Source organism: Anas platyrhynchos, chromosome 4 (genome assembly GCF_047663525.1).
Source record: "Anas platyrhynchos isolate ZD024472 breed Pekin duck chromosome 4, IASCAAS_PekinDuck_T2T, whole genome shotgun sequence".
NCBI classification, from domain to species: Eukaryota; Metazoa; Chordata; class Aves; order Anseriformes; family Anatidae; genus Anas; species Anas platyrhynchos.
Window position 1 is genome coordinate 50,937,462 of NC_092590.1, and position 18,108 is coordinate 50,955,569.

The following is an 18,108-nucleotide window of genomic DNA, read 5'->3' on the forward strand; positions in this document are numbered from 1 at the left end:
CCAGAGAAAAATAAAGGTAAAAGAAAGCAAAGAGAGAGTGAAAAGTGCACTTCTGTAGTAGATGCAGATCCTTGTCCTTCCCTGGGTCGAGGAAGTTGCAGGCCTCTAATGCTCCTACTATTCTTTGGAAAACAAACTCTGCTTCCTGCATTAAGATATTAAGAATCATCATGTCACAGGAGATCAAATTATTTGTTCCCAAACACAGAAAAAGTTCATGAAAAAGCCCCAGAACTCAACTTAATGTTCTAGATGTTGACCTCCATCCCAGACTGCTTTAGCCTTTCAACCTAGAAACAACTTAAGGAAACTAGAACAATGGGTAGGCATCATTCAGAGAACAAAAACAGCTACGTATGGTGGCAAATTTTACTCTACACCCTTTATTAACAGGGTCTTGCCAATCTTTTGACTGGATATTCCAGGAGATGTGGGAAACCAGATTTTGTATTATTGCTTTAGACTCTGCTGATTAAGCTCTGAAGTGCTCACAAAAAGATTAAGAGATCTTTGCTCTGCTCAGATCTTGCAGGTTTTCCAGTGCTTTATGTAAGACTCCACTCACCTCCACAGTTGCTCTCTCACCTCAGTTATCACACCTAAGCAAGAAAAGCAACTCAGTTGTATTGTTCCTTTTTTTTTTTTTTTTGTCTTTTCAATTACCTTTTTATTATTATTATTTCCTTATTGCTTTCTTTTTTATTTAGAGAGTCTTAAATCATACAACGGCAGCCACTCATTATTCATTTTGGATGCAAATTATGGGTTACTTATGCTGTTGCTCATACCAACAGCAAACTGCTTGACCTATATTAGTATTCTTAATGCTCATTTTGGCAGAAGTAAAATTTCTGTGTTTCTGAAAGGTTACCAGGTGCATTACAAATCTAGTTAGAATTTGAACAAAATATATCTGGGTCTTTTGACAACTGAATTACTGGGTTTGAAAGATACAATGACTGCTATCAATTTCACATACAGTGCAGCCCATGATGCTCACATTTTGGAAATAGGTGTATGTGGCTCAACTGTCGTGTGATTTCAGTAGATTGAGGAAGATTGAAACACTGCAGAAACAGAACCATCAACAAGTGTTTTTGAACGTTGCTTAAAATCAGCATCTATTATATAGGACAGAAATAAAGTCTTTTCTGGTAAGCTGTCAATATGGCATTTATGAGGAATTTTATTGTTCAAATGCACCACTGGGAACAAAGACGGTGTTTTATAAGTTACCTAATTTGTCTGTTCTCATTTTACTATCCACTGAGAAAAAAATAAGCAGTGGATGTTTGTCTTAAAAACTATTTGGTAGCAAACACTGGAGTTGCTGAGGGTAAATTATGAAACAATCTTTGGTAAACTGACCTGACAAGGCAAACAAATTCCTAAGATTAAACTAAAGCAGGTTTTCTGTGTTGTCTGTGACATCACACCAACTGTAGCTGTATTACTTCTTCTGCTTCATTTAGAAAATTGTGGTGATTATGAGAATGGTATTAGCCACAATGGATCACCACTCCAGCCTGGTACATCAAGTAATCCTCTGCTGCTGTATGCAAAAAATACTTGCCTCCTTACTGCCAAGGATGTAATTCTTCGGTCTTCATGGGGACACTCCAACAGGAAAATATAACAATTTTTTGACAGAAATCAGACAACTTAGATTATCGACCATTTGAATCTTATGGACAAAAGCTGCATATGTGCCTCTTAATATTAATGCAATGGAAACAAGATTCAAGGCAAGAACATAGCAAGGACTTAAGCTATTTTTTTTCTCAAAACTCAGTTCTCGTTTCTTTTACTGTACATAAACTTTAAGGTTGGATATCCATATACAAATATAAGACTTTTCCTGAATTTGGTAGGACTTTACATAGACTATGAAAATTTCTGTGGGATAGACAGACCTTCTGTCTGGGCCAATTTTTAGAAAATTCTGTCTGCAAAAAGTAAATAGCTTTTTTACAAGCACTCAAGAATAATTCTATTGTTTTGAAAAGCAAAAGATTTTATCCTCCTCAAGAAAATATCACATATGACTAACATATGCTAGTTCATCTATGGTGGATTTGGAAATTGTTCTACGGAATTATTTTAGCCAATACATACTAAAATCACTGAGGTTTTAAGCAGACACCATAACAAACTCTAGCAGGACAACTAACTATACTGTGCACTCAGTAGATATTGCTGACTGTATTGTGCTGCATCTATCTTTTGAAACTGGTCATTTTAAGTCTACAATAACAACAGACCTGATCTCCAGTGCAGTTCCACAGTCATTTTAGGGCATGATTTAGTTGTCTAGGGCTGCACATCTATTGTCAGAGAGATGACATACAGTATTTGTTTTGGGTTCATGTAATTTTGGAGTTGAGGAGTGCCCGCAGCAGTTTGTGCCTGCCTAGCCAGGTATCATCCAGAACCCAGAACTGATGCAGAGACTTCTGGAAGTACTGCTTTCCTCTGATGATTATGGCACTGCTTGCATGCAGAAATGGCAAGGCTTTAATGAAAATATTGCAAATATCCCTACAGCTGTGCAAAAGGTTCATGTGTCCTTAGATCCCATCAGTCCCTCCATGCACCACTAAGAGCCAGAGTAAATATGTCATGCTGGCAGTAGCAACATACAGCTACACAGTGGACACCATGGAAAGATGTCAGGAACAAACAAACCAAAATGCTCATGTCAGCCCAGTGCATTAGGCTCTGTTGTCCCATCCATCAGTGTGTTTCAGTGGTGGTAGGGGGGTTAGTCTCACTGAATTCCTTCTGATCATCAAGAAGCAGAAAATATACACAACGCACCCCAGTTAGACCCTCCTGTCCAAACTGCATGACAGCTAGGAAAGAAGTATTGTGTTAACTTCATGCGTGTATATTCCAGGTGTAAACACCATGATAACACACCCCAGTCTATATTCTAGATAGGAACCTTGAAAACTTACCTTCCTTATTTCACTAAAGTTGTAAGTTCACTTTCCGGTATCTCTATTAGTTCATAACACCAGTACGATCCCCCAAAATGCATAATAGAATTGTAACAGACATTCAAATCATCAGCCATTTTAGACTTACCCATACAGCTCACTTCCCAAGACTTTTAGATGTCTCTTTTGGAAGCAAAATGTTGTTACACTCAATGCCACCGGACGGGAGGGGAAGTTAACATGATTCTTCTCTGTGGATCTCACTTGGAGCTTCTAGGCCTGGAGAGAATGGCCATTGACAGGATAGGCACCTGGCATGAGGAAAAGAAAGATGTGGTTAAAATGTAGTCCCCCAAAAATCTTCAAACCAAACCGATGTCTAAAATATTTTTTTGGGCACTAGGACGCTTTATGTTAGCACCTCTATATTTTGACAGGAATTGTGAGAAAGATCTGAAGGGAAATGACTGATCTGTATCAGAAGGGACAGAAGTTAGAGGACTGTCGTCTGCTGTGCTACATTCCAACCTTAATGACCCTATGATGATTCTATGAAATCCTAACCATTATCCACCAAAATATTGCAGAAAGTATGCTAATACCTAAACAGTTTGGACAATTGGAGCATAGTGGTTGAGCCCAGGTTCTTGATTTTATTTATTTTTTTCATTGCCAGTATAGATGTAGAGCTAGGTCCTATTTACTTGAAAAGATTCCTATGCCCTGTTTCTCTGATTCAGTTTGAGCTCTGGCATGCCCACCCCTCACAAACTAAAGCCGTGTAGGTCTTGTTATAAAATAGAATTTTCTTTCCAGATGCAGCAGATATTACTGAGGCAATTGCTAATGGCTTTAAAGAAGGTGAAAAGCTCTGAAAGCTGCTCACTTATGGAAAGCAATGAGTTAGTTGAAAACCAGGAGGAGAAAATGGAGGTGGATTAAAGACGTTGCTTTGTGCATAGAAGAACAGCGTAACAAGAAAAAAACTCCAGTTTCCTTTTTTTCCACAGATAGAAAGTGTTTCTGTTTGTATACCATGATGATCATGTACCATTCACCATCTTCACAGCTATTTCATCACTGTTTTAATAGTGGAATGCACCATTTACCTCCTCTGGATACGCTTACATAAAAAGTGTTTGGTTTGCTTCTACCAGTTTAACTACTGGCAGTCATACCTGCCATGTGACTGTGCACTAGTTCTGCACCCACAGGGAAGTTTTTTAGAACTTGATAAGCACATCCCTGCTCGTACACATGGACAATTAAACAGTTCCCCCTAAATCAGACATATTGATGATGCCGAGCCATCTGTTTGACGATATGTTTAGTTACACGAATTGCACTACAAGTATTTCCTCACAGATTAAGAAATCTCCATGTAGGTGGCTGCACAGTGGGACCTGTGTACCTGAAATATCCCCACAAGACTGAAAAATACAATGCAGGAACTGTACAGCATCAGCTTGTGGGTGCCTGGCAGGATCCCCAAGGTCATCTCAAATGGCATTAAAGTTAGACCACTAAACTTAGACCACTGGACTGAGCCCTGCTACCTTCAGTTGAGTGCCTAAGATCTCTTTAGGCAATATGAGATCTACTCGGACCTGTTCAGCTGGAGTTCAGAAAGCAGATCAGATGATAAAATAAAGGAATACTTAGATTTATGAGCCCTATCCTTTCATGAAAAAAAAAAATAAATAAGGTTTTCTTTGTTGATTCCAAGTAAGAATCTCAAGAACAGACTCCACCTCCAAGTTTGCACATGCTACTAATGTGAGGTGCCCATTGAGATTTTTCCACTGCTTTAGTAAACTTACACCCAACTAGAAACTTGACTTGCTTTGTTCAACATACTACATATATATTAATTTTAAATACTTGTAGAAGCATGATTTTGTTGGGTTTTAACAGAATTGTAGCCATCTCTACTGCAGCATTATTAGTTCACTGGTATTACTGCACAGTTTGCTTTAAAGCCTTTGTTCATTTATAATAATGGAAACACATTCATCAGAAATTATCACTGCTCTTCTCCCAGAGACATGATATTTTGCCTAGTTTCTGTTTGGTATTGTTGTAAATACAATGCTTTTGTTTTTTATATGCCTTGCTTGTTCATTTCACTGTTTTCCTGTTCTAAACAGATTCTCAACCTGTAGTCATCATCTAAGCATCTGAACCACTTCTGAAGCATATGATTAGTATGAGGGGTATAGCAACTGTCAAAGTCCCTTGCCTATTTTGCTGTGCCCTTGCACCCCAATCTCGTACCTGATGCTGGAGATGAGTTTAGTGGACATCCTTGCCCAATTGCCCACTTGATGTAGCAGCTGGATTCCACGCTGTGACTGGAAGGTTTGGTGTGTCACCCCTTCTAAACATATCCTAAAGACTCTAAAGCCTTTCCATGAGCATGGGTGACCTTATTGAGGAGTCTTGCAATAAAGTGGGTCTCTTGCAGAGTAAGAGCATGCAAACAAACCTTTCAGGAGATTAGTTGTCAAGATCATAGGATCATCCTGTGATCACAAAATGACTGAATGGTTGGGCTGAATGAAGGCAGCTTCTTTCTGAGGTGAATATGTACAAGGAAATGGAAACAGGTTTCTTCACTACATGTCCAAGCCCCAGGAGTTTTCTGTTTCACTTCTGAGGATTTTCAGGACTCCAAGTAGAAAATGTAGCAGGTTCTGAGAGTAATTGCTTCACTCAGGGAGAATATTACTGGTCTGAAACACAAACACTTTTTGGAGGATGGTGGGCATATTCTTCATGCAACATTTTCTGCTCTTAGCGACCATTATCCTGACAGGCGATTACTGATTGCCTGAGAGCAGTGCCATTCTCAGATCGAGACTGCCAATTTTGTAGGATATGAAAGATAAGGAAAGATAGGGACAAGATTTTCACCATGGAGATGCCTTTCTAAACAACGCTGTAGCCTTTATAACATCTTCATAATGGAAGATACAGCCAGCAAATTTTGATTTTAGCTGCCAGGAAGTTTTATCCACCTGGTCACTGTTTGGCCAGTAATATGCTACTATTGTGCTGCTTCACTGATTACCCTTGCTTCCACAAACGAAAAGTAAGTGAAAGTGCTCACATCTAACTGAGCCTCCTGTCAGAGGTAACAGGAATCCATGGGGAGGAAGCCGACAGAGGAAAAGCACAAGTTCATAAGCTAGGAGGAGAACTACCAGTCCTGTAACACCCACAGCATCTTCTCCAAGGCACAATATCTGACACCGCCATCTGTCTGCATCTTCCTCTTGCACAAACTGCACCTTCATAGCAGAGGATGCCTTAAATCAGCAGGCTGCCAAGGACAAGCCATGAAGTATAAAATTATATTACAGAACTGGGTGCATTCCTTTCCACTTATGCACATACTTGTGATGATTATGCTCACTTCTGCAACAAGGAGCAACTCCTTACCACCTGGAATCAGGTAAACAAATAACTTTAAAATATTTGAATATTTGACATTTTGTACAAAGTCTGTCAGAGAGCATTTAAAACATATACATTTATATTACACATATATCAATTAGTGCTTTCTCTCTTTTGTAGGAGAGCCTTGTTTATAGACATTTTCATTTTTCTTTCTCTCAGCTTTTCAAAACTGCAACACCTCTTTATTGGAAGACTCTCCCTAGAATTCCAAATTTAAGTACAATAAAGAAAATATAACCCTTTGTCTTTTATTCCATCCCACACAAATTCTCAAAGCTAATGCTTAAAGAGCTGTTCCTTTTGGCAACATCAAAGCATTTCAGTTTATTAGCCTTCTCATTCCAGGAACTTCAGAGAAGTGATTTCAGCAAACTAAATCCAATAAGCACATATCAAAAGATATTTGATTTGCCATCTTGATAGGCGTTTTAAACGATGAATGGAACCTTCTGTCTAGTTCTATTGTCAATAACTTTAACTTATTGAAATGTTAAGAGAATACTAGTAGATTCTTTCCCTAGCAGTTTAATCACCAACATTGTGTTAATATACAAAAGAAGGACTTTATAAATTCTTATTCTATTGCTCTGTGGGGAAAAAAAATAAAAAAAAATCTCTCTCATGGATTTGTCTCGGTTCACTTGGTACCTAAAGCATGGTCATCTTACAGAAAGAAAAGAGATAAAGAGTCAGACAGACAGACAGCTCCACAAGGCAGTTAGTCCCATTCCAAAAATGTTGGGATGACTTGCCTTCCAGGATTGCCTAGTGCTGTCTGCTACCAGGCTATTTTACCGGACTAAATCAGAAGACATGCATAACACTCAGCAGCCTGGTCAGGTTAGAGGAATATAGCCCCACCAAAACAATGTGATTTGACTAAAAGAGATGATCAAGGGCAAGACAACTATGTGAAACTTCTTTCAAAACCTGGAATATAGCAGAGTAAATGCAGTGTCCAATTTCACCACCACTAATATTCAGTAGTGCTTTCTAGTTGACTAACTTGTTACTGGCTATCAGTCCAAACCTGCCTGGAGAAATTTAGTGTAAGTGAGGCAAAAGCAAGCTATTTGAGAGTGAACATAAATTGCTGGCATGCTCTGTCTTTGGATGATTAAAAGGAGAGATTGAGGTACTTATCCAAGCACCAAATTTAGACTCAGAGTTGACTATATATTACACCTGATGATCTGGACACAAGTCCCAAGTCTCCCTTGCTGGGTAGAGAGATATATATCTGCCTGTTTACAAGCTTTAAAAAGTGTTTTTAGCTAGTTCAGATACTTAAATTTTAAATTTAATGTTCATATGAATTTTTAATGTGCCATGAAAACCTAAGGTTCATAAACCATTTATAGTAACACATGAAGGCTCTCTTTGTTATCTCTGACTGATTTGTCCCTCAGATCCACAGAAATCCTTTTAAAACCTCAAGATAAACTAAAATATATGGCTTTGGAAAATATGCCTCTTTAAAGATCCAGGAGAGCTGGTTCTGCTCTTTAAGAAAAGCTTATGGCAGTACGTACACACTTCTTATGAAGGACCATCTGAAATAAGAAGATCTAACAACCATAACAGCTAGACAGAGGTTATTTTTCTAGTCCATAAGAAGGATGCTGCTGCCTGAACTGAAAGACAGTCTTTGCTGTCATTACTGTTGGTGTAGCAAGCTTACCCCATTCTTTTGTTGGAAAGGAAAAAATGTGACCAACAGATTTTTCAGTTTATGAAGAAGAGGTATCTGGGGAAATATCACTTCTTTGGTCATTATGGTTCAAAGCAGTTTAATGACAAAGATGCCACCTATAAAGCTATCTGTAGATGCAAGAGCAATTTCAACAAAGACAGCTACCTTCATTAAATATAGAGGCATCAGTGAAAAACAAGAAAACAGTGAGTGAGTTTTCTCAACTTTTCGCAAGTTCCCACATTTCTTTAGGAGTTTTCAGAAACATTTCTGGAAACAGAAGCAACTTCAGTTGCACTTGTAGATAAAAATGCCTGGTTTTAGGCTCTGACTGTTCTAACTTCCTCTCCTTCTCTTGGTTTCCGAGGGATAACCTCTTGTTCTACTGTCTCACGATGCTTTTTTTCAGCCCCTGCCTCCTCCCACAAATGCACAAAGGCGCATTTTCAGGAATTGTCACTGCTGTTGGGATCCAAGCCATTTGTTTCTGCCTTGACTGCCTGTTGATATATTTGCAAGTCCATTATGGCTCTGACATCAACATCTAACTTCTTTTCTGACCGTCTTGAGTAGAATTTCAATACAGGGGTCTTAACTGACTTACCAAAGAGATCCACATTTAGAGGTATACCACATGCAACACTTGAGTTAGCTCACTTAAATCTTCATCTAGGTAACTTTGTGCTGAGTCTCAGAAGGCTCTGTAGACATCCACGACACTTTCTTTACAGCTCCCTGGGCCAAGAAGAGCACTGAAAATCAGCTTTACTGAATCCCCGAATTTCTCATTTTTTTAAGGGATTAGGCTTTTCCAGGAGTTGCGTGCAGATGAAGTGCCAAATAGTTCATATTTGGAGAACTAACTCCTGGGGAAAGGTAGAATCTTCTGAAACCACACAACCCATAATTCAAATCCTCCAGACAATTAATGTGTGCTATCTTAAACAAATGCCATTCTCATGTGCTTAAATCTCACCATATGTATCAGCTTTGGCAGAGGCTGAACTATTAATGCCATCAGACAGATGAATGTCTGAAAGAGTGGGACTTTCAGTGCTGAGCACTGTGACATCTACATCTGTCTCAAGGAAGCAACCCCTCTGTATTCTTAGCCAGTCAATTTGTTAAGGGACATTGCCTTCTGTCTTGATTTCACACCACTCTCTGCCAGAGGATTAGTCTAAATTTCTCGTTTTGCTCTGTTACATAAAATTCCCCTTCCTTAAAGCTGACTAGAGCTTCTTAGATAAAGATACACCTTTTTACAATGGATATCCAGCAATTCAAGTTCTATAATTTAGTCTCATTTTTGTCATTTCTGTAAAAGTATTTGAAAGGGTTAATAATAATATTAAAATATTTAAAATAGAATAGGAAGCATTAATTATCTGCCTTATTTTATACTAGAAATTATGCATATAATTACAATGGAAAATTATCTAACAGTGTACCTGAGTCATTCTCCATGATGTTATCAAAGCTAGTAACAGCCTTACTAAGAGTCCAGGGAATAAAAAATGCTAATTATATTGTCTGTTTCTGACTGGTCTGGTAGTACTTCAAAAAGTAAAAAGCTATTGTACGAAGGCTATTTAAATCTAACATAATTGGGTTCCATGAAAAGAAGTTCAGAAAAAAACGTAGTGTGGGGTTTGCTATTTAAAGGATCTTGCTGGCTAATTCAAATGAAAAATCTTTTCAAAATCATTTTGATTTTTTTTTCATTCTTTCCTGATTGATTTGGCATGAGAGAAAGTAATCTAATTCTAAAAACTGTGATGAAGCTGCTCTGAGCAGAAACTGACATTCCTGATAAATCCTTTTGCTTTTTATTTTTTTTCTTAATTTCCAAAAGATTTGAACATAAATATGTAATTAACTGCAGAATAAATGAAAGTCCTTAGACCTTTTTATGAGACTAACCTGGAACTGATGGGCTAATGGGAGTAATGTTTTATTTTTCCTTAAACAGAAGAGAAAATCATATCTTATTCATCATCTGCCATTCAAGCCAATATTTTCTTTGCCTTGCCTCAACCAAAGCAGTTAGAATTCCTAATCTGACTAATTTTCCTTGATAGCCTACATTTTCACGGGAGTGAAACAGCAAAAAGATTTTAACTGCAATATTTCATGTCTTTGCATACCAGCATCGATCAGAATGGCCTTATTTAGGGACACCCAAAACTTCTTGATAGAAAGTATGACAACTACTAAATAAATGCATCAACTGTTTCTGAAACTGAGGGGAGGGGTCTCAATAAGCTGTACCCCCAAATCCTCTGAAACTTAGAGAATGATGAGGTAAAGAAAGCTATAAATACAGGAGGTAATGAGGAGCTAGGTCTCAGATCTATACCATACCTCAGGTATGAGCTATACATTCCTGTTTCCTGGCAACTGATGATCTGCTGAAATCTTACTAGCAATGAAGACTACAATTCAATTCTTTTATGAAAATATGTCATAGCAGGAAAGATGCCAGTTTGGCTGTGGATTTTATCTTAAAGTTCTTTATAGTATTCAAAAGGCTTTTTACAATATTTCATCCTGTTCTCTGTGCACTATTTTGATTTTAAGAAATCCTGTGGTTCTCTCCCTTTGGAATTTGGCTGGGAGTTACTAACAGGTTATTATCAAAGGTTTGTTTACAACATACCCTAGGGGTTTAGTGAAAGTCCTGAAGAAAACTTGGCAATGCTCAAGACAAGCAGCAAGAAAAACATATAACAGCTGTGTATTTGAGCCTCAGTGCTCACCTAGTCCCTTACCTGCACTTTCTCCAGTCTTTAAAAATGTAAAGAAACCCAGGGGCAACAGGGTCTCAACTGGAGCCAAGCTGAGCTCGTTTTAAGACATCTTTGTGTCTCTGGTTTTGAGAAGATGTCTGACTAGCATGGAGCCAGCTAGCATCCAGCTGTACCTCACAGCTCAGGCTCTGCTCCAGCTGAAAGCATCTGCTCTGCTCCAGATGAGCTGTACCTTGAAGCAAAGCAGAACAGTTGTATTCCTGTGATAATTATCTCAGCTTAAGCACTTCCACAGATACACTGCAAGCCAATCTACCAATGAATAACAATCAGTTATAACGCATCATGTCATCCCAGATCCCTCCTGTCACACGTTTCTGATGTATAGGTTCTTTACAAAAAATATAAATGGCCTCGGGCTACCTTATGGGATTCGGGTCCCATTTCAGCTTGTGTCTAGACTCACTCATACACAGATAGTAGGCTCTCATGACCTCTCTCAGAAATGTGTATGTCACACAGTACTGTGTTTCCTCCCACTGATCCAAGAAAAGACTCCCAGTCAAAGGGAGGGAACTCGCAGATTGAAATGAAACACTATGGGAGGCTTCAGAACGCCTTCATTCAAGAAGTGGGTAGGAAGCATCAGATTCATTTCCACTCTCTGAGACATCACTACGCTCCTGATAAATGTATTGCAGTGCTACTGTATGGACACAATGCTGCATTTAGAGAAAAACACTAAATTCCGAAGTCAAAATAGATCAACAGACACTTTGCTGCTTTTTGTACTTGAAGATATTAAGGAAGGAGCAGAATTAAACTTTAAATGTTTAGATTTACTCTCTGTTCTTCTTCAAAACCCCTGAAGTCACCACTACCCACCCTGAGGAAAAAACTACCAACTTTAAAGAAATAGAAAGTTCCATTCGTGATCTTGGCTCTCTAATTGTTGAATAATAGTCACTGTGCAAGTGAAGCAACCCACGTGCATGAAGATTTTCATGTGTGTACGTTTTGCAGAATCCCAGTTTATTGGGTGAGACGTCACAGTGAATAAGCATCTCCTGCTAAAATCCTTGTTAAGCAGCTGTGTGAGTGGCTGTTCACATGATTAGAGGACAATTCCTCCATGACTTATCTTCACTGTTCTGGAAAATAGAAATGATATTACAAGAAGACAGTAAGAATATTGTGAAAATGAGTCATTAGACCCACTGCTGCAGGTGATATTCACTAAGAAACCTTTTGATTTATTTCTAAGGGGTGCATCATGATTACTGCTGCCTGCTCAGGGGAAGAGGTGATTCTTGCACAATAATTACAAATACAAGAATATTAAAGTTAGTGGTTCTTACATTACTGCAATTCTCCCACATGAGCTTTGAAAATACCCAATATTCTAGTCAGTTATATAAAATTCCCTTTTAGATGGCAATCCTTAAGAGATTTCAAAGGAAGAGGGTGTTTCTGATGTCTACTTACAAGCATGAAAAATGTTTTGCCTCAAAGCCCTCCCTTAGCCCTGCTGCTTAATTTCAGGGCTCAGTGCCACTATTATCAACTAAATTACATAGCGTATCTACTTTAATAAAACAAATAAACCTTCTGGAAAGGAGATATTGAAGCACCTCAGAATTATCTAGGGTCTTTGTTCTCGTTATACTCACATGGTTCCCTTAGGCCCCCAAGTACTGAGAAGAAATGAAGCCTAATGTCTCAATTCCTGTGAATTGCTCCTGTGCGTACAGCACCTGAATCTCTACATACCCCACTGTAAAGCAGAGAGAACTGCACTGAGACCAGTGGGCTAGAGTCAGACCTTCCACTGCTTCTGTTCCATCTGTGAGGTTAATTAAGAATTTACCTTCTGAGGGAAAAAGTCTCTATGTCTGATCCACAGGTATTTTTCCTTTGCCATAATACCCAATACAATTTATGCAAATGCATGTTCTGAACTGTAGATGAATAAATGTTGCTGAGCTGCTGTCGCTTTAAAAGCCCTTGAATTCCATAACAAAAACTATCAAGAGACACCCAGTGCACAGCAGTTTCTCTGTACTGCAGCTGACAGAAAGTTAATTGTCTTCAGATCCTTTACTGGCAAAATGATTCAGTTATTTTCATCGATGTACCTAAGAGTCTTTGATAATCATCATAAATCCTTGAAATCCTCAACGCTTCTCTGAAAGTTTTTAATTTTTATGTGTGATAATATTGATGATACCTATAAATACAAAAATCATCAAGTAGAACCCAGAATAATGTTTGATTTTTTGTGAACAGCTTAATGATTGAGCTAACTTTCAGCAGACTTCCAAGGAGAAATTTAATGAACAGAATGCTTCTGGACACTGCAAGTGTCAGTGACAAATGCCAATTTAAATTGAGGGATCACTCAGTCCTACCAGAGGTCCTTGACTGGTGTAAAACGAATGGTTCCATGACCAGATTGGAATTTGGAGACTTTCCTGACACTTGTCAGGTTTATAACTTTTCTCTAAAATAGGTTAATATCCAGAATGTATATTAGAATAATATACATTTTGGTAAAATTCTCGCAGACTGCACAGCCCTTACACTGAGATCAACAATATTTCTAAACATGTTTTGAATAACAGTAGTGGAAATTGTATCAAATATAAGTAAGGACTGATAATTATTTTTAGCTTGGAAGGGTCATTATCTGACAAAAGTGAACTGCATCTGCAATGCAAATCTACAGCATTTGAGGTTTAGAAACTGGTTTTCTGTGGAAGCCACCGACTGATGGCTTTGTCAGTTGGAGAAATAATGGAGATACAAGAGTCGAAAGGAAAGAACTGAAAAACTGAGAGGTTTAGCTAATATCCCTTTAACATTAGAACACCATGAGTATTTTGTTATAGTATCACAAGTCCTGGGCTTCTGTTCAAATGTGAGAGTTGATGATAGCTGCGCTAGCCAAGAGGCTGTACCAGAAACCTAGGATTGGATTGTTTTATACAGAGCACAATTCGTAACACCATTTATCATGCAATTCCCTATTCTCAACTTAAAAGCTCCCCCCACCCCCCTCAAAAACAAAAACAAAAACAAAACAAAACACAAAAAAAAAAAACAGAGAGAAAATTTCTATTTCAAAACAAAATCCTTTGCAAGTCACCTCTAAGTCCATCATCAACTCTTGTTGGAGGTCCATGTAAACTTAGCGTCTATCAGCACTCCTAAATAAGTTCACCTTTAAAACACCCTTAGAAATATTTTATGACATAGTCTTTAGACACCAGTCTGTATCCAATCTCACCTTTGTGTAAGTCACAACCTAAATAATTCTGTCTCTACTTTTCTAGGAAGCCCAGTTACTCATGTTTCACAAGTCTCCTACGTCATGAAGCATCCAGTTTTTCCAACAGTTTATCATCAACACTAGTGGAAATCTAATTGTACATCTGATTACAGCTTTGCTTAGTTCACATTCACAGATGATGGCTTTTGTGATGCTATTTTTTTTTAGATTGGAAGAGTGTATTACTACCTGATGATATTTCCTGGCAGTTATGTGCCATAATCAAGTCACCTCTCAGTTACCTTAAGTTCCTTAATTACTCTATTATAAAACATTTTCTCTAATTTTCAAATAATTTTTGCAGTTCTTCCCTGGGGCCTTACTACTTTTTCCCTGTGTAAACACTGTAATTCTGTTATCAGTTTACAATTGTTTTACGTGTCAGGTAGACTTGTTGACTTTACCTACTTGAAAATGTGCTAAAATGTGTGGCAAAGAAACAAAATAATGTATGTGCAGTAGATTAGATGCAATGGGATATTAAGATAACATAATTCAGCAACATTAAGTAGGTAGAAGAGAGGCTGGATGTAAGTGCTCCAGTATGAATAGTCTTCAGGAAGAAGCGTTCATGACTAAGACTCATTACACAGAATTCAAATCCCTCTTTCATTTGTGGGAAGTAACAAATGTCACACACAGAAGTCATATCACCTTTCTACTCCTACTCACTAGTTTACTACTCCAAAACTACTAGTAGTCTTTTTCTACAGCATCAGAATTGAAGCATTCATTGTATTGCTTTTCTACTACATCTTTTTAAGTGTTACTATTTTTCACACTGTCATGGCCTAGAGAAGGTCAGTACTGTTTGTGCCTAACTATATTATCTTGCATTTTGTTACATGAAATGTTTATTTTTCTTGAATAGCCCTCTTGAGAAAATAATTAAGACTGTTTTACACTAATTATTGTGATATCTGCTAGTTTCATGAGTATTGATTTGCGTATCATTGATGATAACATTGAGTGGTCTATTACCTTTAAGGAAACACAACAGGAACAAAAGCAATTCAGTACTGGTTGCTGCTAGAGGTAGCTGAAGCCAGCAAGCTTCGTGATCCAGGGGATGTCTCCTATCCCAGCCCACCAGATGTGAGGTCACTGCTGGAGGCACTCAGACTGCATCTCCTGAGGCCCGGATCCCAGTCTCCCCAGCTGCTGGTCCCGGTGCCACCCCAGCAGCTGGCAGTCAGACCTCTGCTCCTACCTGCTGGCTGGTTCAGCATGCAGCTCCCTAGTGTGTGTGCACACAGGACAGAGAGCGCACACATAAAGGAGACAGTTCGCAATAAGATCAATGAGAAGTTAGGTCAGACTGAGGTGGTCAAGTCCAGGGCTCAGTCAGACATGCCTACAGAGCACCTGCCCACTTGACTGTCCCATTAGATGTCATTTTCTCTCCCATTTACTGCATTTGTTCCTCTGCAGCCCACCTTGAGCACTCGCTTCCCGTACATTCAATCTTTACCCTAAACAACCCCAACGATGTTTCACACATTCCTACAATTGCCATAAAATGTATGTTTTATGTCACCCATACATTCTCTCCCCCTACATCCCACAGCAAGTCCCATAGTCTGTTTTAGGCAATTGCTCTGTTCATTTTGCATGGCTTTCGAGGAGATTTTCTTCCTAGAAGACCATCTCCTTTGATGGTCTTTAGCTAGTAGCTGATGCAAGATGCTCTGTTTCCACTGATCTGCACGCTAGGACTCCTTCAGCCATCCCTGTTTCTCTCATCCTTCCTGCATTTTCCTATTCAATGTTATTAGGCTTTAGTCAGGCAACATGAAAACTCCTATTTGTAGATGATCACTACCACAATTATTACTACATTTTGAGTTTTATGTCATGAAAATACTTTTTCAATTTACTCCCATTTATTCCAGTGACCTCGAATTGACTTATTGATTCTACTCTTTTCTGTGTGCATTTGTGGGTTTTTTTGTTTGTTTGTTTTTTCCTAGAAACTCTACAAGATTTACCATTGGAAGAGCATAGCAATAGCTGGAATTTAAATAAATAAATAAAGAGATAAATAGATAGATAAGATGATTTTCAGTCTTATGGAATTTTATTTCAGGCTTTTCTCCTGCTTTATGAACTTGTCACAGCTGATAATGTTTTGATTTACAAGTAACAATGGATCCATTTCTGTCCCACTTTTCAGACTGAAAAGACAGTATGAAATTATACAAAATTATAGACTGCCAATGAAATCCCAAACCATTTTATTTTGAAGAAAAATTGTATCAGGGCAGACTAACAAAGTTGGGTGAAGTAGCTTTGAAGAGATGTATTCTGAGAGGTATTTTTAAATATGCAGCTTTGTCACATTGTAGAAAAGCAGGAATGACATGAAAAGCAGACTGTGGTTTAGATTTTGTTGCCTTAGGCTTTTAGCAAACTTTAAGAAAATGGGGTAACCTAAAAGTAAGGCTAAAATACAAGGTATTGGCTTTTGCTAAGAGCATCAATACATAAAATGGAAAAAAATGGAGTGCAGATAAGCAGGAGGAGGAAGTTAGTCTCTGTTCTCCTGCAATGCTTGCAGGTAATCATAGAATAGAATAGAATCATAGAATATCCTGAGTTGGAAGGGACCCTTAAGGATCATCAAGTCCAACTCTTGACACCTCACAGGTCTACTCAAAAGTTCAGACCATGTGACTAAGTGCACAGTCCAATCTCTTCTTAAATTCAGTCAGGCTCGTCAAGGAAAAGAATGTTTTTGGACTTACAGTTCCATTTCAAAAGATAATTTTTGCTTGTTCCACTAACCCCCAAATTCATAGTCTCTTCCTCTTTACCTTTTAAAACCATTCTCCCATTTCTATTTATCTTTGTTTTGCCTTTTTTGTTTTCCTGCCACTCTTTTCTCCCATTATCCTCATTCTCTTTCCTTCTTTTCCTTCTTCTGTCTCCTTCTCCTACGTTGCATATCTCAACAGAGCAGAGCAAGGAGGGACTGAATCTTATCTTTCCCCTTCTCTACATCTCATGAAAGTGGTGAGGCTTTTTACTTCAGAAATCTTTCCACATCTTGGATTTGATATATGCACCAGCATCTGGAGAAAATGCCAGTAGAAACACTGGATTGATACTCTGGAGGGGAGCTGTATTAGTAGGCCACTTGTGAGATAGGTAACTTGGCAACTCATGGCAATTGGTCTGTGCCTCAGTTTTCCCATCTGTAAAATCTGCATAAGAGCGCTTCCTGTCTACAGTGAACTTTCAGATGAAAAGCACTGTACTTATAAAAAAGTAATCACTTATATCTTCTCTAGATCTCCCTTCCTCTATTACCACTTTGCATACCACAGTCCAGAATGTAATAAGAGGTGACTAAGGAAAAGAAATACATGCACACAGACAAACAACTTTGTTCCTTTTCAGGACTATCATAAAATCCTCTAATTTTCCCTCTCTAATTTTCCCACTCATGCTAAAAAACATGTAAGAAGGTACAGAATTTGTCTAAAGACAAACCAAGAAGTACATATATCCTACAAAAGGTTTTCTATGCAATTTTTAAATGTAAGTCAAAAACATTCAACATCAGAGCTGACCACGTGCTGACCACTGCAGTCCATGTGCCTGTCATTTTACAGCACCAGTAAATATTTAGTGTCCCAAAAGCTTTTAGCTACCACGCCCAATATTGTGAAATTAATGCTACACACATAGTTGAAGACTTCCCTTGAATTTGTCCTTGTAACATTTTGTTGGTCTCCCTCTTATTTTAAGGTCATGGGACGTAGTTTTGGCAATCTGTCTTTTGACATATGTACCTGCATAGTTAACAGATGGCCTAACCTCAATGAGCCTGCTGGAGCATTAATTTTATGCTGAGTATTTAACAATGCCCTAAAATTTTACGGTTCAGGATTTTATTTTGCTAGCAATAGACAATTCAGCAGCACACTTTGCTTATTC

At 38.3% G+C, this 18,108-nt stretch overlaps 1 protein-coding gene across 10 annotated transcripts in view; it reads right to left on the reverse strand.

Moving 5' to 3' along the window:
* Nucleotides 1–18,108, reverse strand: part of TRMT9B (tRNA methyltransferase 9B (putative)) — a 116,688-nt gene that overhangs the window by 29,640 nt on the left and 68,940 nt on the right. For 8 of the 10 annotated variants that reach the window (XM_027457049.3, XM_072037607.1, XM_021267658.4 and 5 more), the window contains one exon: nt 3,088–3,250. The gene's annotated coding sequence lies outside the window, so the exon portion shown is untranslated. Of the gene's footprint in view, nt 1–3,087; nt 3,251–5,213; nt 5,405–5,424; nt 7,966–18,108 lie in introns of those variants that run through there. The other 2 variants (XM_072037609.1, XM_072037608.1) reach the window with 2 other exon arrangements.